This window comes from Lissotriton helveticus, chromosome 2_1, assembly GCF_964261635.1.
Source record: "Lissotriton helveticus chromosome 2_1, aLisHel1.1, whole genome shotgun sequence".
In the NCBI taxonomy this organism is placed as follows: domain Eukaryota; kingdom Metazoa; phylum Chordata; class Amphibia; order Caudata; family Salamandridae; genus Lissotriton; species Lissotriton helveticus.
This window is the reverse complement of record NC_136059.1, coordinates 778969468-778993921: the sequence shown is the minus strand read 5'-3', so window position 1 is coordinate 778993921 and position 24454 is coordinate 778969468. Positions and strand designations below refer to the sequence as shown.

General features: G+C 44.9%; 1 long non-coding RNA gene across 1 annotated transcript in view; it reads right to left on the bottom strand.

The window, feature by feature from the left end:
* The window catches only part of LOC144819501 (uncharacterized), a 191844-nt gene that overhangs the window by 81317 nt on the left and 86073 nt on the right, over window positions 1-24454 (bottom strand). Inside the window, exon 3 of the long non-coding RNA XR_013607412.1 lies at window positions 4276-4410. This is a non-coding gene — a long non-coding RNA (uncharacterized LOC144819501). The remainder of the gene's footprint in view (window positions 1-4275; window positions 4411-24454) is intronic.

The window sequence follows — 24454 nt, the reverse complement described above, 5'->3', positions numbered from 1 at the left end:
AAATTACTTTCTACGCTAGAACACCAGATGGGTCTATATAGTGTGATTTTGCAATGGTTCTCTTCCTTTCACCACAACAGATCTCAAAGAGTCAAAGTGAATCAATCCCTATCTCAGCTGTCTACATTCTTGATGGGGGTTCCACAAGGGTCTGCCCTTTCACCAATACTCTTCAATCTATTCCTGAAACCTTTAGCTAATGCCCTGAATTCAGGGACCATTCTCTTTCACATGTATGCAGATGACACTCAACTTTATTTGAAAGTCTTCTCCCCGGAAGACTTCATTTCACTCAACTCCATCTTGATAAGCACCCAAAACTGGCTCACCGAAAACTACCTCATACTCAACACTTCCAAAACTGAATTCCTTCTCATAGCTCCCCCTAACCATACCCCCAAGATTGACCTTTGGATACATCACCTTTCAGCCTTCAACTGCTCCCTCCACATGATCGAGTCTGCTAAATCTCTAGGAATCACCCTTGACAGGCACCTGAACATGCAGAAACATATTAGCAATGCAACCAAGGGTGCTGAACACCAGATGAGGCTACTAAGGAATCTCAAACCATTCCTCCCGCAGGAAGACTTCAAAAGGGCAGTTCAAGCTTTAGTATTGCCAAGGCTAGACTACAGTAGTTCCATGCTTTCCGGTCTCCCTAAACAAAGCCTCGTTCCACTTTTGACTTCCATTAATGCCGCAGCTAGATTGATTACTAGTACAAAAAATGATCACATATCCCCAGCCTTAAAAGCCCTAAACTGGCTACCTTATGAAGCTTGAATACAACTAACGATCGCTTGCTTGACTAACAAAGCACTGCACTTCAAGATCCCCATCTATCTGGCTCTCAAATTAGAATTATCAGGGAGTGGCCATCCGTCACGAAGTGCAAACTCACTACTCCTGAAACCTTACTTCTTGTACAAAAAGAGAACAAGTTACAGAGCATTCTCAGGCATGGCCCGAGGATTTGGAATTCCCTTCCTCCGGAAGTCCGCCGAATCCCATCCAACGTTTCCATCAAAAAAGAAGTGAAAAAATCGTAATGCTGAAGTTCCTGCCGTAAAGGCCTTGTTCAACTACTTCAATACTGCTCTCTTCGCCGATGCAATTACTGTCCATTACACAGTTATACTCCTGACATTCACAGTGTAAACAGGCCACTGCACAACTTTGCATGTTACTCATGGACTGTTTCTTTCCCATAGTTACTTTAAGTGAAGAATTTTGCTAGATACAAGAGCTATTAACTTACAACAACGTCACTGGCCTAGTTCTAAACAAGGTTGCTTAAAGAGCCATAAATATATTTACTCAATGCACTTCTTTTTTTGGTACACAAATATAATTTTATTTCATTTTTTGTATATAATATTAATAGTTTTTTTTTCTTTTTTATTACTGTTCATATTTTGTTATACTACATTTAGTGCACAATTTTAGTTTGCAATCTCATGTGCTCACTACTCATTTACAAATACACAAATTCAGTACAAGACAGTGCTATACAATAATATATAGAAGTTTCAGTTTTCGGCGTGTTTTCGGCGTGTTTAGGCCTTCTTCAGGGGAACCGGCTTACATTTTCTGCAATTTCAGTGTAGGTAAATGGTATACACTGTGGAGCTAGGACTGAATATATGTCCTAAAGGGTCCACTCACTCCTGGGATACTGTAAGTTCTTGATTATTGGATTCCAATGTTCAATTTCAAGGGTTTGTTTAAAAACATAATTCAATATTTTGCCAACCGAATAGGGTTCCTACCAGTTGGATAGCATAAAATACAAAATTCATTTTTCTTCCTCTTAAGGTTACTTATCAAAGTCCCACGGATATTTACTTTGATAAATGTGGCAGGTGCTAGAAAAGATCTCCTGTCTCACACTGGAATCCAGACAAATCTAAGTGTGAGACAGGAGACATATGTGAGTCCTAGCTCCACAGTGTATACCATTTAACTATACTGAAATTGCAGAAAATTTAAGACGGTTCCCCTGAAGAAAGCCCAAACACGCCGAAACGTGCGTCACATGTTATCCAACCGCCAGTGATAAAACTGTTCTGTTGATCTAGGAACTCCCTCTTTAAAAAAACTTCTATATATTATTGTATAGCACTGTCTTGTACTGTATTTGTATATGTGTAGTGAGCACATGAGGTTGCAAACTAAAATTGTGCACCAAATATAGTATAACAAAATATGAACAGTAATAAAAAGAAAAAAGAACTATTGATATTATGTACAAAAAATGAAATAAAATTATATTTTTGCATTAAAAAAAGAAGTGCATTGAGGTCATATGTTTATGGCTCTTTAAGCAACCTTGTTTATAACCAGGCCTGTGACGTTGTTGTAAGTTTATAGCTCTTGTATCTAGCAAAATTCTTTACCTAAAGTAACTTTTTCCTACAGCTAGCAAGACTCATTGTTGTCTGTAGGGGTCCCCTTTTTCCAAATATACTGTTTCTTTCCTATTATCTGATCCTTTACATTTGTAAAATCAGGTGATTAATAGTGTTGGCAGGCTATGATCTTACTGGTACTGTTTACATTGCCTGCTCCTCTTTATTATTGGATCTGTCCGGTCATGTTTTTTAAATGCTCTGAATCATGTTGTTGTCATGCTCTCGTCTTGAACCTATTTGTAACGATTATGCTTGTCCCACTTTGGTATCCTGCCTACGTCAACTGTGAAGAGCTCTGATAACCTCTTGGGTCTTGTTCGCGCTATACAACACTTTATAAATAAATAAATAGAAAGGCTTTCCCAGATGGTAAATGAATAACATTCAAATGTATATACAGTTATATATATCTATATATGCAAGCAATGATAACAAACTTTGCAAATGCAAATGGTTAAATGCATAGATAATAATAAACACAAGAATAATACAAAAGCAAGTTATATTGGACATCCTGCAAGAAATCAGAAAGATACATACACTAAATACATCAAATGATTACCTAGGATGTGCACATAGACATTCACACATCACAAAGTAAATACTCAAAGAAAACACCTCAGATGATCATACCCACTGGAAACTGAAGGTGCACACTCTCAGTCATGAGCTAGGATGAAGATTGCACCCGGTGAAGTGTTTGATTTTTTATTGTTACCATTGTGATGACTGGAATGGAAACTGAATGTGCACACTCTCAGTCATGCATCACAATGACTGGTATAGACACTGAAAACTGAATATGCATGCAAACTGCCAGTCATCACAATGGTAACAATCAAAAATCAAACACTTCACTGGGTGCAATCTTCATCCTAGCTCACTCTAGATTGAGGCACTCACAGCTATAGTCAGGAGACCCAGCAGCCAGATGCCAGATGCCTGCACTGACAAAGCGTCCACCGTTCAGGCTCGAACAATCCCGGTTTCTAAGTTCACAAACCAGAGCTTTCTAATCTCAAAACCCACTAGAAGTTTCCAAGAGGTGTTCCCTCTGTGCCAAGGAATCATACTGGAATTGGCCACCTTCCATGCAAGCATTCCAGGGCAGAGGGGTTCTCATGTTCCTTCTGCATTCTGACCTGTTTGAGCCTTTATCTTAACGAAGCTTACAAACGTCTCTGACAGTACATTAAACAATATCCTCTCCAAAAACAAAGCAACCTTGAACGTAAATAACCCAAACAATTTGAGCAATCTTGGGGCCTGTTTCTGCACGCAGAAAGCTCAAGCAAGACAGAGTCAGAATTAAAGATGACATGAGGGCATGTCAAAGCCAATAGTAAGAAATTCATAATACTTCCCAATGTACAACGCAATGCACATTAGTGCACCACTGCCGATAGCATAACATACTTCTTCTCTCCATGTACAACATAATGCACATTTGAGCACCACTGCTCATAACACTGCACTTCGAAGCCAAAAGGTACATTCCACACCTCTTTCCCTCTCATGCTTTCAAATGCGCAGGCCACACATTTTGTTCTTGGCAAGCTGTTCCACTCTGTGACAGCTCCCACTTTAAAACAACGAGAGATACGAGGGAAACATGCATATGCAGGATGTACATTCAGGCTAGGGTCAAATAAAACACCAAAAGTCAATTAAAATCATGATAGTTAAAGGTCATCACGTGGTTTCAAACCATAGGATTGCCTCTGGCACTACACTTGAATAATTGTATAATGCAGTCATTTTGAGAGTTACAGTAAAATATAAATTAATAATGTTGTCTGTTGGTGTTTGGATGAGTAGCGTATGTAGTACAGTGTGATAGATGAGTGCACTATATACTTACACTGTTTCAAAGTTATTTTGTTTTTTCTTGTCAGTTGCACAGTGTGTATACAGAATATATTCTCCAGTGAGACTTCTTCTGAAGGCTTCAATAAGGATGTGGAAGGACTCTGACATTTTTTATCTCAGTTGCTATCTTGATAGAAAAGAAAAGAACATGTTAATTTATTTTTAGAATATTTGTCTTATTTCTTTACTAGAAAAATTGAAATCATTCATCATTGTTCCCAATGTTTTTCTTGTTGTTCTTGTTCTCAGTAATTGCATTTACTCTGAATATATCCTGATATAATATATAGAATTTATATACACCCAAATACTAACAGTGTGTATAGTTTAGTTAAATGCAATCCATCATGGAATTGTGGGGAAAAATGTATCAATTAGATTTATGAAAAAAAACCACATGTTTAATGTGTATTAAAGTCGCTTTGTTACACATTGATACTCATTTATTTATTTTAATTCCATGTTTTATTAATAAAAACTTTCAATCGTTATATAATCTTTATCCTTGGTAGGCCATATTACGACAATAAATATAAACTTTAATGCTTTTTGTCTATTTTCATCTACATAGAAGTTTCTAAACATTGTCTCTAGAAAAGAAAAGAACATGTTCAGTTATTTCTAGAACATTTGTCTTATTTTTGTAATCTAAATATTTAATTTTTCCATCTTTGGTCTAACACATTTTTTTGTTGTTCTCAGAAATTGCATTTGCACTGAATATATCCTGATGTAATATATACAATGTATATGCATCAGAATACTAACAGGGTATCCTCTAACCTTCTATAACAGATTCACCTCCACAATGCTGAATCAAGAAAAAATGATCAGCACGCCCCAACTCATATGTACAACTAGTATCCTCAGCTCTTTTGCCAATTGTCACATTGAACCCTCATTCGAACTTAAGCACAGACTCTATTTCATTTTTCTTTAAAATGTTCTTCACATATTCTCTCTCTTCTTATAACAAAAACATTTCTTCAGAAGTAGCCAAAAATCGCCCACGTGTATCTTCTCCTACATGAAACTTCTTCAGGCCTCATTGATTAAACTTCCTGGTATGGATCAACGCACCCATTAACCGGTCTAGTTTATTGGTGTATCCTAAGACAATCTTCCTCTTTGATTCGATAATCGTATCTGAGGCGGCGTGTTCCGATCAACAACGTCTATGCAGTCGAGTGGAAAAACAATAATGAAATAGAGTCTGTTCATTAAGTCCGAATGAAGGTTCACTGTTTAAAGGGGTCCCTCATTCTCCCTTATTTAATAAAGGAGGCTTGTGAAGGCAGACAACAAAAAAAGACTGAAACATGGCCACCTGGTACTTGGAGACTCACAGCTGCCATATTAAATATTAGCGCATGGCAGAGGCCGTACAATTATGAAAGGAAAGCTGTGGAGAAAAGATGTAGAGTAAAGCGCAGCTCTACAGTGCTTCAGAATACACTGCGGCCATATTGAGTATGAGAGCACTGCTATAGACCGCCAGGTGCTAAGGAATACATGGCAGCCATAATAAGATTATATATACAGCAAAAATCATGATGTTATTGATGGTAACCGCGATGGCCCTCAAGTATTGTTATGTCATTAGATTCTTGACTTATGTGTGAGTCAAGAATCTAAGGCACGGGTACTCATAGTATGGCCCGCGGGCCGCCAGCAGCCCAGCAAGCATTCCCTGGCGGCCCGCGGACCTTTCTGACATCATACCCATGTTTTAATTTTTTTTTTAGAGAGTGTCTGCAAACACTGCCAGTTGTAGCAGCACAACTCAGAGACTCTGCTGCTCTGTGGGGGCCGGGCGATTCCCGCGATAGTCAGAGTGGGGCTGCAGGGGCCTAAGAGGTGAACAAAGCCTCATTAACATGCGAATGGTCTTTTAAAGACCTGTCAAGTGCTTGTGTGCAGCTGTGTGTTTGTGTGCCCGGAAGCTGTCTCAGCCCTGCGGCTGATACACAGGCAGGGTGAGGTGACAGAGGGAAGTAGAGAAAGGGAGGGAGACAGAGGGATAGGAAGGGCAGGAAAGGGAGGGAGACAGAGGGAGAGGGAGGGAAAGGAAGGGAGACAGAGAGACAGAGGGAGAGGGAGGGAGGGAAAGAGGGGGAGAGGGAGGGGGAAGGGAGGGAGACAGAGAGGAGAGAGGGAGGGAGGAAAAGGGAGAGGACAGAGGGAGAGGGAGGGTGGGAAAGGGAGGGAGACAGGGAGAGGGAGGAAGGGGAAGGGAGGGAGACAGAGGGAGGGGGGAGGGAGGGAAAGGGAGGGAGACAGAGGGAGGGAGGGAGACAGAGGGAGACAGAGGGAGGGAGAGGGCGGGAAAGGGAGAGGGAGGGAGGGAAAGGGAGGGAGACAGATGGACAGGGAGGGAAGGCAACAGAGGGGGAGGGATGGAAAGGGAGGGAGACAGAGGGGGAGTGCGGGAGGGAAAGGGAGGGAGACAGAGGGAGAGAAAGGGAGGGAGAGGGAGACAGAGGGAGAGGGAGGTAGGGAGACAGAAGGAGGGAGAGGGAGGGAGGGAAAGGGAAGGGAGGGAGACAGAGGGGGAGGGAGGAAGGGAAAGGGAGGGAGACAGAGGGAGGGAAAGAGAGGGAGACAGAGGGAGAGGGAGGGAGGGAAAGGGAGGGGAACAGAGGGAAGGAAAGGGAGGGAGGGAAAGGGAGAGAGGGAGACTGAAGGAAAGGGAGGGAGAGGGAGACAGGGATGGGGAGAGGGAGACAGAGGGAGAGGGAGGGAGGGAGAGAGAGACAGAGGGAGAGGGAGGGAGGGAGGGAAAGGGAGGGTGAGGGAGGGAGAGGAAGAAAGGGAGAGGGGGAGAGACAGAGAGAGGGAGACAGAGAGAGGAAGACAGAGTGAGGGAGACCTCAGAGTGAGGGAGAGGGAAGGAGAGAGAGGGAGACCTCAGAGTGAGGGAGAGGGAAGGAGAGAGAGGGAGACCTCAGAGTGAGGGAGTGGGAAGGAAAGGGAGGGAGACCTCAGAGTGAGGGAGAGGGAAGAAGAGAGAGGGAGACCTCAGAGTGAGGGAGAGGGAAGGAGAGAGAGGGAGACCTCAGAGTGAGGGAGACCTCAGAGTGAGGGAAACAAAGGGAAGGAGAGTGAGGGAGACCTCAGAGCGAGGGAGACCTCAGAGTGAGGGAGACAGAGGGAGACCTCAGAGTGAGGGAGACCTCAGAGTGAGGGAGACAGAGGGAAGGAGAGAGAGGGATACAGAGGGAAGGAGAGAGAGGGAAGGAGACAGAGGGAGGGAGACAGAGGGAGAGGGAAACAGAGTGAGGCAGAGGGAAACAGAGTGAGGGAGAGGGAAACAGAATGAGGGAGAGGGAAACAGAGTGAGAGAGGGAGACAAACAGAGAGAGAGAGTGAGACAGTCAGAGTGAGTGAGACAGAGGGAGAGGGGTGAGACAGTCAGAGTGAGTGAGACAGAGGGAGAGAGGGAGTGAGAAGGAGTGGGACAGTCAGAGTGAGGGAGACAGAGGGAGACAGAGAGACAGAGGGAGAGAGGGAGAGAGAGGGAGGAAGAGAGAGGGAGGGAGAGAGAGAGAGAGAAAGGGAGGGAGACGGAGAGAGAGAGAGAAAGAGAAAGAACGAGAGAGCGAGAGATGTGTTTCTGCCGGGTCTGGTGACTCAGTGGAAGAAGGCATCTGCTGCAGGGACCTGTGATCAACCTCATGGTCACAGTTTTTTTTGTTGTTCTAGCCCCTCCCCCTCCCACACTGACCCAGCCCCCACTGGTGCGGCCCTCGGACACAAACCACACTATAATTTTGGCCCCTGAGAGAAAGTTTGTGAGTACCCATGATCTAAGGTATAGTGTGTATTTTTGAAGGCGATGATCGTTGTGAGTAGGCAGCTTGTAAGGGCAGATGCACCTAGTGATGCTTACTCAGGTCTGAAAAAAGAAGTGACTTCTCTTTTACCTCTCCGAGTGTGCTGTCTTGCGACAGGTGGCAACAATCTCAGCCCTGGCAGAGAACCTACGAAGCTGTGAGGATTGGCACCAGTCAGGTTGTGGGTGTAATTGGGTTCTGGTTGACCAAAGACGTGCTGCCATGGTGCTCCTTGGGACGAGTTTTGCCCGCAGTGAATGTGGGTACCAGGACTAGCAAGGACTTCAGAGGAACAATACATTGTGTAGCAAAATTGCTGGTGAGTGCAAGTGCTCCAGTGTGGATATTTTCTTCAAGACAAATGTGTGTGCTGTGAAGAAGACTGCACTCGAGAGTTCAGCTCATGCCTGTCATGCTGCGTGTCTCAAATCACAGAGAGGGAGCAGCGACAAGCTCCTTGGTAAACCCTCGGGCTGGATACTGATGCTGAGGTCGCCAACCTAACCTCTGATGGCCATTTTGGAAAAGTACAGTGGTCGAAAAACTAATTGGTAAGATTGCCTGTGTGAAAAAAGATGGCAGATAGTCTGGGGGGTTTTTCTTCTCAAGAGAAGCTGCGTGCTGATAGGCACAGCAAAGGGAACCTATCATTGTATTTGAACAGCTATGCATATATGTTTGGAAGTCCTCAGGGGTCTAATTGGAAGGATATTTACCAACGACTCTGCATTTTGTTACTGGCACTACTAATCAAATGCTTGTCAAGCGTTTGAATTATACATGCTTATAGGCATGGCAAGGACTGACCACGTAATGGGCATTTTTATTACTGCATCCAAGAATTAAATGTACAGCAGACTAGCACAGCTTTCTTGGTAAGCCCAGAGGAGAAATTCTGTCGGTCAAAATAAATAGAGGGGGAGGAATTAGAAGGCTGAGAGTAACGGTAGATAAGTAATAAATTAAACAACTTTCCCACTGGGGAACACTCTAAAACACCAAAGTTGGGGTCCATGCCGTGGGCGTATACAGGTTTGGGTCCGCATCGTCAGGAAGACCTCCGCAAGCTGAGGCCATCTCTAAGGCTACCATCAGAAAATTCGAGAAGAACCAGAGGGCTGGTGGTAGACAGCCCCTCTGTAAGCTTAATGGTCGCCATCTGAGTTCACTCGGTCCTCATCGTGTTGTAGTTGTTAAAGCAGTCTTGATCACTCCTTGCGGCTGTCGGCTGCGGTGGGCTTGCTCAATGTTTTCCTTCTCTGTCTGGAGGAGCATTGTGCGCCCAAGTCCCCAGTCATAGGTTTTCGGGCAAGGTGATCAGGGAGGTGCAGCATGTCGGACATCTGGGATGTCTAGCAAGTCCTGGGTGTCGTCATGGGTGCAAATAATCCAGACCTCCTCCTTTCATACAAACTGGAGGTGATAGGGGTGGCCCCATTTATATCTATTTATTTATTTATTTATTTTGAAAGTTTTATATAGCGCGGACAAGATCTTTGCAGATATCAGAGCGCTTTACAAGGAAGGGGTAGATGAGGGAACATAGTCAAACAGGTAAGTCAGTAACGCTAACAGTACAAATAGGTGGGGGCAAAGCCAATCATATACATATATATCAATAATACATATCAATAATACAGTTCATACAAATAAGCAAAGCAGTCGAAAAAGTAGTACAGATTGGTCCAGCGTCTTTAGAGAGTCCGAAATAATAGACCAGGTGTATTTAGCCATGAGGATAGCTTTTACTTCTTTCTTAAAGAGTGTAGTGGAGGAGATGAGCCTGGTTTCGGGAGGGAGTGAGTTCCAGATCCTAGGTGCCATTCCTAAGTTTTTTCCTTCCGGAATCTTCTAACTTTCAGTGTCTGCAGGAAGTATGTTATGGGTTTGATGGCTTTGCTGCATTATAGCATAATCAGGGAGAGGTCCTGATAAAGCCATATACTAAGGCCTTCAAATTCAATTATTTTCAGCTCCCACACAGCAGCCATTATGGTCTCCTTCTGTTGAATGTAATGAAGGCAGGCGAGTATGCCTTGTGGTTGTCCTGGTGTGCTGGTCAGTCTCCTGGCCCGGTGTGTGCCGTCGAAATGATCTCCTGATCCCGCAGGAACGGTGTAACATGTTTATATTTAAGAGACGAATCACAAATTCTTCCTGACTGTCTGAGATGACCTGAAGTGATACACCTTTAATATGTATGTTGAAACATCGGGATCTGTTTTCCAGACCCACAATCTGGTACTGAAGCTCTAAGTTCTGGTCTTGCCGCTCCAGTAGCTCCTGGCGGTATCTCTCTAGCTTTTCCACAAGGAGGGTTGTCCCTACCAAATATTAGAGAATATTATTTTGCTACTTTTGCGCATCAGAGTTTTAGTTTTTTTTTTTTTTTTAGATGATCACGAAGCAGACAATTTTTTTATGAGGAAGATGTTGTTGGAATCTAAAATCTATGATCCAGTAAGAATTACGAAATACCCAAAGAAGGTACGTTATAAGTCTCTACTGTGGTTATTTAAACATAGAACCCAGCTCCTGAAATATTATGATATTTTTAGAACAAGTAGTTCGACTAATTTACTTAATTTAAACATTGGGGAGAGGGGCTGTCTGGATAAAAACACTGTGCGACTTTGGAAGGAAAACGGCTTCGAGACAATTGAGGACTTTCTTTTGGGGAATAGATGGAAATCTTGGGAGGAAATTCCTGGGGAGATCCACCACTCGAACAAAATCTTGAACTGGTCCTTTATCGCCCTCCATGCTGAGTTTAGAGAGCTAGACATATGTAACTTATTTCATAAAAGCGTCATAACGGAAGCATTGAATAGCGCGACGCAAAGGAAAATTAGTGTCTGGATAAAAAACCTGAAGGATGATAATTCAATTGTAATGTATAATAAGGCTAGAGATAGGTGGAAAAAGAGGGAAGACATTGAAATCAACAAATTTACGTGGGATAAAGTTAATTAATTTAACAAATGCATTTTTAGAGGCTCTAACTTTAAGCGAATGCAATTTTATAGCAAATGGTTGATTTATAGAACGCCCTAGTTTCTCCATAGTATATATCCCCAAGTTGAGGATAAGTGTTTCCGTTGTGAAGAAAAGGGCACTAGGAAACATATAGTCTGGGAGTGTCCCAAAATGCAGGAGTTCTGGAAGGAAATAGGAAAATATCTCAGCAACATGATCAAAATTAATATTACATTTGATGAATTAACTTCAGTTTTTGGTTGCTCCCTGAATTCCACTCCCTACGACGAGTCCTTGTTCATAGCATCATTGGTAGCAAAATCACTTATTCTGCAGTGTTGGAAATCAGAGGAAGTACCAACCTTTTATGCATGGAAGGCAAAACTATCTAGGATTCAGGGAAGGGAAAGAAAGTATGCATTGAGATCAGGAGACCTTTGGAAATATGATAAATACTGGAGTGTGTTCGATTGCTAGATGTCACATGCTGGACATAGATCATAATCTCTTTCTTAGTCTGTTTTTATTGTCATTACATTGCACAATGCACATTGCACTTTAGGAGTAATTTTTTATTTTTTTATTTTTTTTATTTTGGAATTTGAATATGACTATGCATTTAAATGAAGCTACTTGGTTTATTTATTTACTGGTTGTTATACATATTGTACTATGCACTTTATCAATTTCATTGCTTAAAAATGCCATGTAATGTTTTTCCATTGTCTATGAACTCTCAATAAAAAAAAATTTATAAAAAAAGAAGGGAGCGAAACAGCTGGTCCAGAAATGTCTTAGTAATAGGGGACTCATCCCTGTCACTGACCCCGAACTGGGCATTGACTGCGGACATTCCTGGTTCCCCCGCATCCAGTAATACATCAGGTTTTTTCACGCCTCACTGGGCAAACGTCCTTTACAGAAGGACGTTTGCCAAGTTTTCTGCACTATCAGACCCCCGATGCTCACACACTAATCCTCACCACCAGGATCCATTCCCTCTCATTACCCAAGAGGCTTTCGTCTCTTTACTTAAGAACTTTTGTTCCGGTTCTCCCCCGGACAGCTGTCCCCTTCACATCCTTCTGGAAGTCTTCCTCCATTGTCCTGAGCCCCCAATGTCGTTTCTTAATAATTCCCTCACTAAAGGCATTGTCACTAATCTTTTTAAGAGTGCAGAAGTCATACCTATTATAAAAAAAACAGGCATTGACCCCTCAACACCCAGTCATTTTCGTCCTATTTCACTGCTGCCCTTCTTGGGAAAAATCCTAGAAGCCCATGTTGCCAACTGCCTCAGCACTTTTGCCGAGCAGACTCCCCATTTGGACCCACACCAAGCCGGTTTTAGACCGGAACACTCTACTGAGTCTGTCATTTTAGCAGTTCTTGATGAATTAGGAAGGGGGCTGACCAGAACACTACTCAAGCTCTGGTGCTCCTGGATCTCTCGGTGGCTTTCGATATGGTCGACCACCATTTGCTGGTCGACCGGGTCGGAAGCGCCGGGATCCGGGGTCTTTCACTGAAATGGATATCTTCCTTCATCAGTGATCGCTTTCAAGCAGTGAGAGCCCTATAAAGACCTAAACGCACACCGCCTCTTCTTTCATCAAGTAGGTTTTAATTCCACCGCTTACTAGAAATGATCACTAGTCAAATTAGTTCCAGATATCCGTTTTTGTTTGTCCTTTCACTAGGTGCTCCTTTTGTCCTAATGAAGACCCCGCTGTGAGGCTACCACTCACCCTCCTCGTCACTGGGGTCGAAACGTTGACCGTCCTCCTGATTTTTACATGCTCATAGTACTAAATGTTATAAGTTGTATGGTACCCATGAGTAATGTATATAAATGAACTATTTGACCGCCATTAGGCTGTGAAGGTCTATTACCCCCAGGTCCCTCCTGTCCTCATCCCCTTCATTAATAACCATTGAGATTAACCATCTCTCAGACAGAAAAAAGAATGCAGGAATGCTGGTACGCCCCTCCCTCTCCCTATAGGGAGTACATAAGGGTACATTACCCAGCATGCCTCCTGTTCTTTTTTCTGTCTGTCGACAGTTTTTTCTGCATGGATCCAGGAGTCGGTGGGCTCCTGGGGCTTACCTGTTGCTGGGCTTCGGGTAGGGCTGGTCTTCCTGGGTCTCTCCTCCTGCCGGGCTTGAGGAGTTTCCTGCGGCACTTCCTGGATGTTCCCTATGTTCTTCGTGGGTGCTGGTTCCGGTTTTGGCGCTGGTAGTGTCCGGGCCGCGTCTCCGTTCTGCCGGGCTTTTCGGTGGCGCGGCGATGTTGGAAGGTTTGCTCCGGTGGTGCGGCGGCTCCGGTGTGGCTGGGGCGCTTCCTTCCGGTGTATGCCTGACTTCCTTTGTTTGGGGCAGGAAGTCAGGCGTTTTGATGATCGGCTGGCGGCAGTTTCATGGCGGTGTTGCCGGTCCTTCCTGTAAGTACCGCGTAGCGGTTTATTTTTCTTTCCCTTGATAGGCGGCAGTTCGTTTTCAGTGTCCCTGCATTCATTTCTTGCTGGGGCTGATGCGTGGGGCTGCTGATTTGGCTCGTGCTGTTTGCCTTGTGTACCTGGGTCCCTCGTTGCCTGGCTTGCTTGCTGGCTTGGCTGGGGTGCTTCTCCAGTTTTCCTCTGCTCTGTGTTCCCTGCTGGACTTGGTCATGGGGAAACATGCTAAGAAGAGCAGGCATGTTGCTGTGTCCTCCTCTTCCTCTGCTTCTTCATCCTCTTCTCCTTCTCCAGCCCATTCTAGGCATCGTTCCAGGGGTGGTGATGCAAGGTTGAAGGCTCTTATTAAGGAGACTTTGTTGGAGATGGGGGGTCCCAGGTCCAAGGGATCCTCGGCCAGGTCCAAGTCGCGGTCCAGATGTGTTCCACCTCCATCTTCTTCTTCTTCTTCTGCCTCTGGTTCGGAGGAGGGTGGTTTGGACGCTGATTCTGTTAAAGGCAAATATGTCGATAAGGATATGTTGCCGGACTTGTTGGGCCATGTTAAGGCTAATATGGGGTTCCCTGCGGATGATGTTCCTGGTACTTCTGGGGGTTCCTTACTTCGCCAGTTTCAGTACTCTGCGCCAGTGGTGATGCCTGTTCATCCTGTTCATCCTTGTGTGAAGGAGGTTTTGGATCGGGAGTGTAAGGATCCGGATCGCATCCTGCTTCCTCGCTTCATGGCCAAGCTGTATCCTTTTCAGGATATGGGTAAGGATTTGCCGGACTCTGTTCCTGTGGATTCATTTGTGGCGAGTCTGGTGGGGCGCACTTCTTTGGACGAGGATGCGGTTGTTCGTGACCCTGTTGATAAAAGGGTGGACGCGTCCCTTCGTAAAGTGTATTCGGGTTCCCATCTGGCGCTGCGGGCTGGCATTTACGGGACTTATGTGGCTCAGTCTTTGCTTTCGGACTTGAAGACTTTGTATGGTTCCATGGATAATGCAACTGACTGTTCTGACATTCTGGCTCACATTGAGCGTCAGGTGGAGTTTCTCTCTGACGTGTCCTTCGACGTGGTGCATGCCTCTGCTCTGTCGGGGGGTGCTTGCATTGCTGCTCGTAGGAACGTGGTCCTCACAGACTGGAAGACTGATTCGGCCCAGAAGTCGGCTGCGCTGAGGTTGCCCTTTCAGGGTTCCATGCTGTTTGGAGCTGAGTTGGAGGGCAGGCTTCATCGGCTTTTCAAGGAGAAGAAACATTCCTCCTCTTTCAAGCTGCCGTCGGCTGCTCCAGCGTTTTCTAAGCCAAAACCTTTCTTTCGGCCCTCTTCTCACAGGCAGTTTTCAAGGGGTCGTGGTTGTTTTCAACCTGGTCGGGGTCGGGACAAGAAGGCAAAGTCCCCTCCTGCGAAGCCTCGTTCCTGACTATCTGGGGTCCGAGGTTGGATCCTTGGTAGGTGGTCGGCTTCGGTTGTTTCTTCCGGCCTGGATGTCCTCCTGTTCAGACTTCTGGGTCCTGGACGTGATCCGTTTGGGGTACCGTGTGGAGTTCTCCAGCCTGCCTCCGGACTCGGGGGTCCGTCCGACTCCTTGGCCGTCCTGCCCGTCCAGAAGTGCGGAACTGTCTCCGGGGGTTCAGTCTCTGTTGGACAAGGGGGCGATTCAGGTGGTTCCTTCAGGGGAGCTGGGTCGGGGGGTTACTCCATCATTTTTCTGGTGCCCAAGGTGACTGGAGGGTTTCGTCTTGTTCTGGATCTCAAGGCCCTGAACAAGTTTGTCATGCGGATTCCATTCAAGAGGGAGACTCTTCAGAGGGTGGTTCCCCTGGTTCTCCAGGGTCATTACATGTGCACTCTGGACCTTCAGGATGCCTATTATCACGTGCCTGTCCATCCTCTCTCCAGTCCCTTCCTTCGCTTTTGTCTTCTGGGGGTCCATTACCAGTTTGTTGTACTTCCTTCCCTGAGGTCGGCTCCCAGGGTGTTTACCAAGGTGGTGGCTCCCTTGGTGGCTTTCTTGCACCTCCAGGGGATGATGGTTTATCCATATCTGGACGACTGGCTCCTGCATGCTCCCTCCGCGGAGCAGTTGTTGGTGGATCAGGGGTTGGTGTGTGCGGCCTTACGGGACCATGGGTTCCTCTTGAATCTCCCCAAGTGCCGGCTTCCCCGTCTCAGTACTTACAGTTCATCGGGGCCTGGTTCCGCACGGATTTGAATCGGGTGTTCCTGCCGGTGGATCGTGCTGTGACCCTGTGTTCCCTGGCGGTTCGGTTTCTGGTCGGTCGGTCCTTCCAGGTCCGTCTTTGGTTGCGCCTTCTGGGCCTGATGGCGGCCACGGTATTCACGGTGCCTTGGGCACGTTTCCATTTTCGTCGTCTGTGGTCCTACCTGCTGGCTCGATGGGATCCCTTGTCGGGGGACTTGTCCCTTTTGGTTCCTGTGTCCCTGTCGATCCTTCCTGCCCTGCGTTGGTGGTCTCTGTCATCCAATCTGGACAAGGGCTTGCCTCTGCAGTCCAGTGGTCCTTACGACGGATGCCAGCGCTCTGGGCTGGGGGGGCGACGTTGGGGTCGGAGTGCCTTCAGGGTCGGTGGTCCCTTCTGGAGGGTCGTCGGTCTTCGAACTGGCGGGAGTTGTCTGCTGTGTGTCGGGCTGTCCGAGGGTTTCGGCTCTTTCTGGTGGGCCAGCATGTGTTGGTTCGGTCGGACAACTCGGTGACGGTGGCCTACTTAAATCACCAGGGAGGTATCCGTTCTCGGTCCCTGAACGCGGTGGTGTCCCCGTTGTTTTGCTGGGCGGAGTGCCATCTGTTGTCCTTGGTGGCTGTACATGTCCGGGGGGTGGACAATGGGGTGGCGGATGCCCTCAGTCGTTTTTTTCCTGCCTCCCTGGAGTTGGCCTTGACTCCGGTGGCCTTTCATCTGGTGTGCGTGAGGTTTGGTCTTCCCTTTCTGGACCTCTTTGCTTCCCGGCTCAATGCGCAGCTTCCCCGTTTCTTCTCCCGGGTTCCCCAGGAGGGGTCTTGGGGAGTGGATGCTCTGTCCCTTCCTTAGCCTCCCCGCCTGCTGTACGCCTTTCCTCCTCTGGTTCTGATCTCTCGCTTTCTGTCCCGGCTGTTACAGGAGGATCGGGAGGTGGTGGTGGTGGTGCCTTTCTGGCCCCGCAAGTCTTGGTTTCCCACGCTGCTGCTATTGGCTGTTCAGGGTCTGTGGTTCTTCCCCTTCCCTCTGTCTCCGTTACGGTCCTCTCCGATGTTGCCCCTGCACGGCTTCGGCTGTCGATTTGGCGGTTGAGAGGCAGGGGTGGCGGAATAGGGGTCTCCCGGAGCATTTAGCCTTGGCTATTCAGCAGTCTCGGAAGCCTTCTACCCTTCAGTCCTATGGTAGGCATTGGGGCAACTTTGAGCGTTGGTGTCTTGGCCTGGCTTTGTCGCCCTTGGTTTGTCCTTTGCCGGATGTTCTTCAGTACCTTTGGGTTGGGTTCGAGAAGCGTTTGTCTGTTTCTACTCTCTGAGCTCAGTGGGCTGCTATCAGGGCTTTTCGGGCTCCTTGGGGGAATCTGTCGGATGTGGATGGTCTGGTTTCCCGTCTGTTGCGTAGTTTTTCTAATTCCCGCCCTGTGGTGCGTCCTTCTTTTCCTCTCTGGGATCTTCCCTTGGTTTTGAGGGTTCTTGTTGCCGCTCCCTTTGAACCTTTGGAGGAGGTCGATATGAAGTTTGTCACCCTGAAGGTTGTTTTTTTGGTGGCTATCACTTCTGCTCGTCGCCTGGGGGAGCTGGGTGCTTTGATGGCTCGGGAGCCTTTTCTGTCCTTTTCTGCTGACGGGGTGGTTCTTCGTTTGGATTCCTCCTTCGTTCCTAAGGTTTCCTCCCAATTCCATCGCACTCAGGAGCTGGTCCTGCCTGCTTTGCTTTCGGCTCCTGTGGACGGGGACGACCTCCCTTGGTCCTTGCTGGATGTCTGCCGGGCTTTGCTGGTTTATTCGGATCGGACCCGTGACTTTCGGATTTCTGACTCCCTGTTTGTTTCTTTTGGTGCTGTCTCCAGGGGTTGCCGTGCTTCTTCTTCTTCCATTGGGCGTTGGTTGAAGCAGGTTATTGTTCTGGCCTATTCCCTTTCGGATTCTCCCCCCCCCCCCCCGGCTGGGGTTCAGGGGTGTTCTACTAGGGGGATGGCTGCTTCCTGGGTGGAGGTTCGTGGGGTGTCCCTATCTGAAATTTGTAGGGCGGCCACTTGGGCTTCTGCTAATACCTTTGTTAGGCATTACCGTATCCAGAATGTTCTGGGGGATGACACTAACTTTGATTTGGGGGTTCTCCGGGCTGTGTGTTCCTGATTCCCCTTGTTTTCCTTTATACTGTGCTGTTGTTTTCAATAAATTGCTGGGTTTTGCTGTTCTGCTGTGTCCTGGTGGTTTGTTGTTTGATGATGGCCAGTTGCTGCTTGGGTATTCTCGATGGTTATTAATGAAGACAGGAGGGACCTGGGGGTAATGTCCTATTACTTATCGGTAATCTTCATTACTCCGGGTCCCGTTGTCCTCGTCCCCTTCATTGCATCCCTCCCTCCCTCCCGGGCTTTCCGGCCCTCATCTTGGGCTTGGTGGTTCAGGAGGCATGCTGGGTACTGTACCCTTATGTACTCCCTATAGGGAGAGGGAGGGGCGTACCAGCATTCCTGCTTTCTTTTTTCTGTCTGACAGATGGTTAATCTCAATGGTTATTAATGAAGGGGACGAGGACAACGGGACCCGGAGTGATGAAGATTACTGGTAAGTAATAGGACATTTGTACATAGTGTGTATTGTATATTGTGTCACAAACACCTTTACCCTGTCCCCCACTTGCAAATTCACTTTCACTTTTCCATTACCCCGTCCTTTTCTCTTACACCTAAGAGCACTATCAACAAGTTCTTTATAACCCATTTACTAATGCTTTGAATATTAATTACATATAGTGTTTTGAATTACTAGGAAATTAAATTCCTCTAAATACTTTCTCAAAATTTTTGGTAATCATTCTTCCTGTTTGAGTAATAATCTATATAAATGTTTTCAGAATGTTTAACTACTCCGACCAACTAGTATAACGTACTGGTCATTGAGTATTAGCACTGCTTGCCGAAAGGTTTCACTTATTTTTCAGAGAAGTATTGAGAACTAAAGATGTGTTAAAAGAAAAATTATATTTGAACTTTTGAAAAATCTGAGAATTGATAGATTGTTTTCATATGAACTTGGGGTTTTCTTCTTGTGAGGAAGCAGGAAGAGATACCACAGATATCACTTTGATTACTCACGACGAAATGCTTATATAATTGTGTGCAAGGTACAATAGGTGTTTATCTAATAGTAAATATATATATATATATATATATATATATATATATATGTATATATATATATATATATATATATATATATATCGTGTTTATTTATTTATGTATTGCTAGTATTAGGAACAGCAGAAAAAGGATGATTGTTAATTACCTTACAGATGCACACAAACAAAATACACAAACTCTATCCTCTCCAGATAGTGTACATTCTCACATCTTATCCACTGATAAGGAGGGTAGTTTAACCTTCACGTACAGCGAATCTTGTTACACTTGAGTTTTAGCTTCAGACATGTCAGCTTCACTTCAAGAAAACAGACAGCAGACTATGCAGAAATGCTGTTACCTTGTGGCATTTTCTGCAGGACCTTCTCGCCTAAATAGCCAACCGTGAAGTATCAACTTCAGTAAGTAGCTGAACACACCTTGGAAAATAACTTTGGATATGACATTTTCGCCTCTATTCTATTTTTGGGGGAAAGTCAATACAGTGAATAAAACCAAAGTTTTAACATGTTCTTCTAGTAGAAACAATGTGTAACGTCCTTGCCGCCCAAGTTCTGCCGTTCATTGCATTCATAGCACAATAATATCGCACAACTTCAGCATTGCTCTTTCTCGGTGACCTTCTACTAAACCTCTGTTTTTTAATTTTTCATACACTAAGCTAATTTAAATGGATAAGATTATTTCCTATGCAGCCTCTGTTTGAAGTAATCTGGATGTGTAGTTTTTGAATTAAACACATTTCTTAGCATCGTGCACGCTGTTACAATTCTGTGTTTGTGTTTCTTTCTGATTTATAGGATTACCCAATCCGCCTCTTTGATAAATCTACAATTCATCATAGAGAGCACTGAGACGACAGATAGAACGTCCATTCTGTGAGACAATGTTTGAAAGCTGTACTGTGTTTTGTTTTATGTGCCTATTTATGTGTGGCTTCATTATTAGTATTTACTTTAAACAATAATGTAAGACTATAAATAAATATCAACTTTTTACTAATTATGATATTTATTTTAGATATGTAAGCGCTTAGGGTACAAGCAACGTAACAAGAGTATTTACAAATTTACAGACTGCATTCTGTTAAATTATCTTCTTATTGCCAACCAATTACTATGAGGAAAAAACAAGAACCGAAGCATTTGCTATCTTTTCTACATAAATAAGCGTTCTTACTATTACACTTTCTTTCATATTGTACATACACCATGGCATCACCGCAAAGAACAGAACCACATCTTTAATGAGAGTAATTGTGATTCCCATCATGGTAAATGTCCTCGACAATACTAATACATTATAAAGTGTGTCTGCAGCGCCTACTTTGACAACAAATGTAGTGATACATAGGAGTAACTGTTTTAGCAAGAGAGTGCTGGTACACTACTTTGGCCCTCATTACGAGTGACTTGTTCTTTTCTAAACTCTGCTAACTTCTGTTTAGACAGGCATCTGAAAGTTTTGCAGGAATTACCTCATCCTGTGCAATTTATCCAAAGATACATTTCAGTTGGTCACACCTGCTGAACTTCTACTACACTGTTTTCTTTTCTTTTTTAAAAAAGAAAAAGAAATCCCGAACCTGGATTTTCTTTTTCAAACTGAAAAAGAAAATACTCTCCCATGTCACTGCTGCGACGCCCTATACATACGCCAAGATATAAATCGGGCCCTTTGTCAGCTGAGTCAGGGGTTGGGAGAAGGAGAAGGAGGATGAAGAGACAGAAGTCAGGAACCACAGTTTATGCAGGCAGCCTGATAGAAATCTCCGGATAGCTGGTCCCCAGAGTAAGTCATATTTTGAGATGTACCTAGGATTGGAGTTTAATTTGTAAAAGAATAAGTGATGTGGCCCAAACGTTATGCTCAAAAGCACAGGGCCAGGGCTATCAGTTGTCAGTGGTGGCGAATACCAAAGCTGCATAGTCGTGATCCCAAATTACACTTCTTTCATCCACAGCCAGCTCCTCTTACCCTTTATATCAGTCCTTCAAGATCTTTTTCATCCCTGCTTTCTCTCTATGTCTTCCCATCTTTTACTTCCTTCTTCTTATACCCTTTTGTGCTATTCTCTGGGTCAAAGTCTGATGATGAACAGTAATTGCTGGCCTCCAAAAATAGGGGCGGGTGGCTCACCCTGCAACCTCCAGCTCAAATTAAGCACTGCCCATGGCCTCTCTCGTACATATCCTGAGAGAAGTCCCAGGTAACTTTGTCCATAAAGGTGTTAAAGTGAGCTACCTTTTCTTTCACAGAAAATCTTCTGCTGAGTGCGAGGTGGACTCTGTGGTTTATAATACTTCAAGTGAGCAGCCAGTATTCCAAAGATTCTGGAGCATTGAGATTGAGGACAGGCACGTGAGGCCTCATCATGGTGATGAAGGAGTGTAAGAAATTAAAGCAGGGATCACCCCAGAGACAGCATTGTAGCCTATTCAGCAGAAGGTCACTTGTATGGCAATTAATTTCATGTCCTGCCCATAGTATGTCATCAAGACTTTCCCTCTATGATTACTGGTTTATGTTGTAAATGTATCCAGTACAAGCCGTTACATTTTGTGTACCAGAATAAGACCCTGAGAGTAGCCATGCCAGTGCTCTTACACCCACACGTGAAAGAAATGTAGACACTCTGGATGTCAACAGATATGCTCCAATATCCCAATTAAGATCCCCTACTGTAATAAACCTAAGCCCTCATTTACAAGAGGCCTGCTGGAGCATCACTTATGATGATCTGGTGGCAAAGGTGTCTCAGTCATATCCATGAGGAGACGTAAAGCCACCCTGCGTGGCTTTGCATGGCCTCGTAGATATGGAGTGAGACAAGGCAGCTCAAATTTAACACCGGTGGATTTTGAAACTGTCCCAGATTTACATCACATCCCAGAGCATGCATAAAAAAGGAGAAATGTTTACACATTTCCTTGTTTTTTCATTCTGCAGCCCACATGGAATAAGGAAAATGCCTCCAGTGGTTGTTTTTGTGCAGGAAAGTTTCCCTTCCTGCACAAAAACAATCATGGCAACAACACAGACACCTTTGCAACATGGTGCAAGGTTGCCTGCGTTGGTTTTGGGCTGCAAATTGTGTGCCAGCGCTGACTGAAAGGACAGGAATGCTCTGTATCTTAAAAATATGGTGCATTAATGCCCTTACGAATTGGCGTAGGACAGTGCAGAGAAATGACTTGCAGCCCTGCGCTAAGCCAATTCTTTGTAAATGAGGACCTAAGGGTGCAGGTTGCGCCGGAATTTATTCTGACAGCCGTAAACATTCTGCTCTGCATTCTTCTTCATAGCAGGACCTACGTTTCATTTATTGAACACCAGCACTCTGATTCATAATCAAAGTGGTTGTGAGAAGAAATAGAGGGCCTCGTTTACTACAATTTGACGCAGGTCAACACTGCGCATCATTTTGCAGTGCTTCCCTTGGTTAAAAGAAAAGGGCAGGAATGTGCTGCATTCCTGCCCTTTTTCATTGCGCTGGCACACAAATGGCTGCCATGTGCCTAAGAAAGCACCTTTGCACCATGATGTAAGGGTGTCTCCTTTGAAATCAAGTTGTTTTATATAGGAACTGACACTTTCCTTCACAAAAACAGCACTTACGCCACCTCTAGGGAGGCACAGGGTTTTGACGTATTCCCAGTCTATGCTATGTTGTGAATCTGAAAATGTGTCAAAAACCATGGATGTTGAGTGGGAACGCAACTGCAACCCCCATGGAACACCTTCCCTGGGCAGTGTGAAGCAATGCTGTGACTTGTGCTGCATTGCCTTGCACCATATCTTTGAGGCCATGAAAAGCCATGCAGGGTGGCTTTCTGTGGCCTCATCGATATCAGTAATATTAGTGTGCTGCCGGGATGGTTATAAAAGTGACGTTCTGGCGGCACACTGGGCTCGTAAATAAGCCCCAGAGTTTCAGCCTACCCTAACCAAATGTCACTTTTGTTAAACAACCCTGATTTCCAACCCTGATTTCCAACCCTGTTTCCAACAGTGGCCATCTGGAACAGAGATTACTGGGGTAACTATTCGGAAAGGGGAAAGTGGGAACCCTTACTGCGACAGTTGAGGTTTACTGCTGGTAGACATTTCATGTATGCTATAACTATGTCACTGGGCAATTAAAAGAGAGGTGAATGCTTGTGGAACTACCTTGATATAGGACGTACTAAAGCAAAATCGGTTGAGAAAGGCATATCTGATTAGTACAGGATTTGGAGAGGTATACATGCCACTCTTAAACATCTTAATGAGAGGAGTTGGGAGAAAGAACATGTATAAGATACATCCTAAACTTTGTGGTTAAATATTCTAACAAAGGTAGCCCCTTCCTCTATGTGCTCCGAGCGCAAGGAATATCCATATAAGGTCCTAATGAGGTGGTGTCTCACGCTAGAACCTTTGAAAACAAGGTTTCTGTCGTCTGAGAAATGCTAGAGGGGTTGAATTAATGACCTTTCTGGACAAACTATTGGAAAAAGTGACGTTCACCCAACTTCAGTTATATGCAGAAGCAAATGTCTTGAAATATGTGAAGCAGCTTTCTGTGAAACAGATATTGGATAGAGGTTGTAGCAAATCAGTTCCCCCATTTAGGCCCCCATGATTTTTCCCATTTGTCTACCTGGTTTTTGGACTTTTACTGGGAGCGCGTTTCACCACCTGAGTCTCATTCACAGTTATTGTTACAGTAATTTCACTAAGAGTGGTAACTGCTAGTATCTGCCTTTTAAGATAGGGCTAATGCTGGAAAATGGCCACTATCTGCCGTTTAAGATAGGGCAACTGCTGTGGAGCTAGGGTAAGAAGCTCTGGGCTGGTTTCGTGTGAACATGTGAGCACACGTGTGAGCACATGTGCAGGTTGCATGTGTGAGAATACCATCTTGCACAGGCCGGTATTTGCACACAGATAACCTATCTCAGAAGTGACTCTTCAGGGATTAGAAATGACCTGGGGTATGCATTATAATGTAAGTGGGTATTCATAGTGTAGACTTATATGGCCATAGGAACAAAGTTAAATTTCTGCATTTCCTAAAGAGCGAAACCTAAGAAATTGTGATTTAGGAAATGCAAAATGAAATGTACATAAATAGAGATTTCCTAAAAGTGATTCCTACAAAATAGGAATCACTATAAGTAAATCGCCATTTAGGAACTGCTAAACCATTTGTTCCTATGAGTCCTATAGGTATGAATGGCGTTGCATTCCAAAATGTGTGATTTCCTACTATGAAATTACAAATTAGGAAAAGCAAAATCAAGGGTGCCTATGGCCCTAAGGCCCTTCTTGATGGACCCACCTCAAAAAGTGGAGCACATGTAAATTGCACAAATACCCTAGGGGGACGTGCGCTTTAAAAAATGCACTTTACGAGTGCTCAACCCAGTTCCTAGGAATGGAAATGGGGAGGAAATGTGCATCTCTTTAATAGTTGTCACTCTGCCCCTGGGCTAGAACTGCCCAGGCCCACTGGAACAAACGAGGAGGGCAGACATCTGAAGCCAATACAGGTAGGGCTATCCTTTGAAATTTTGGTGGGAAGGGATCAGGC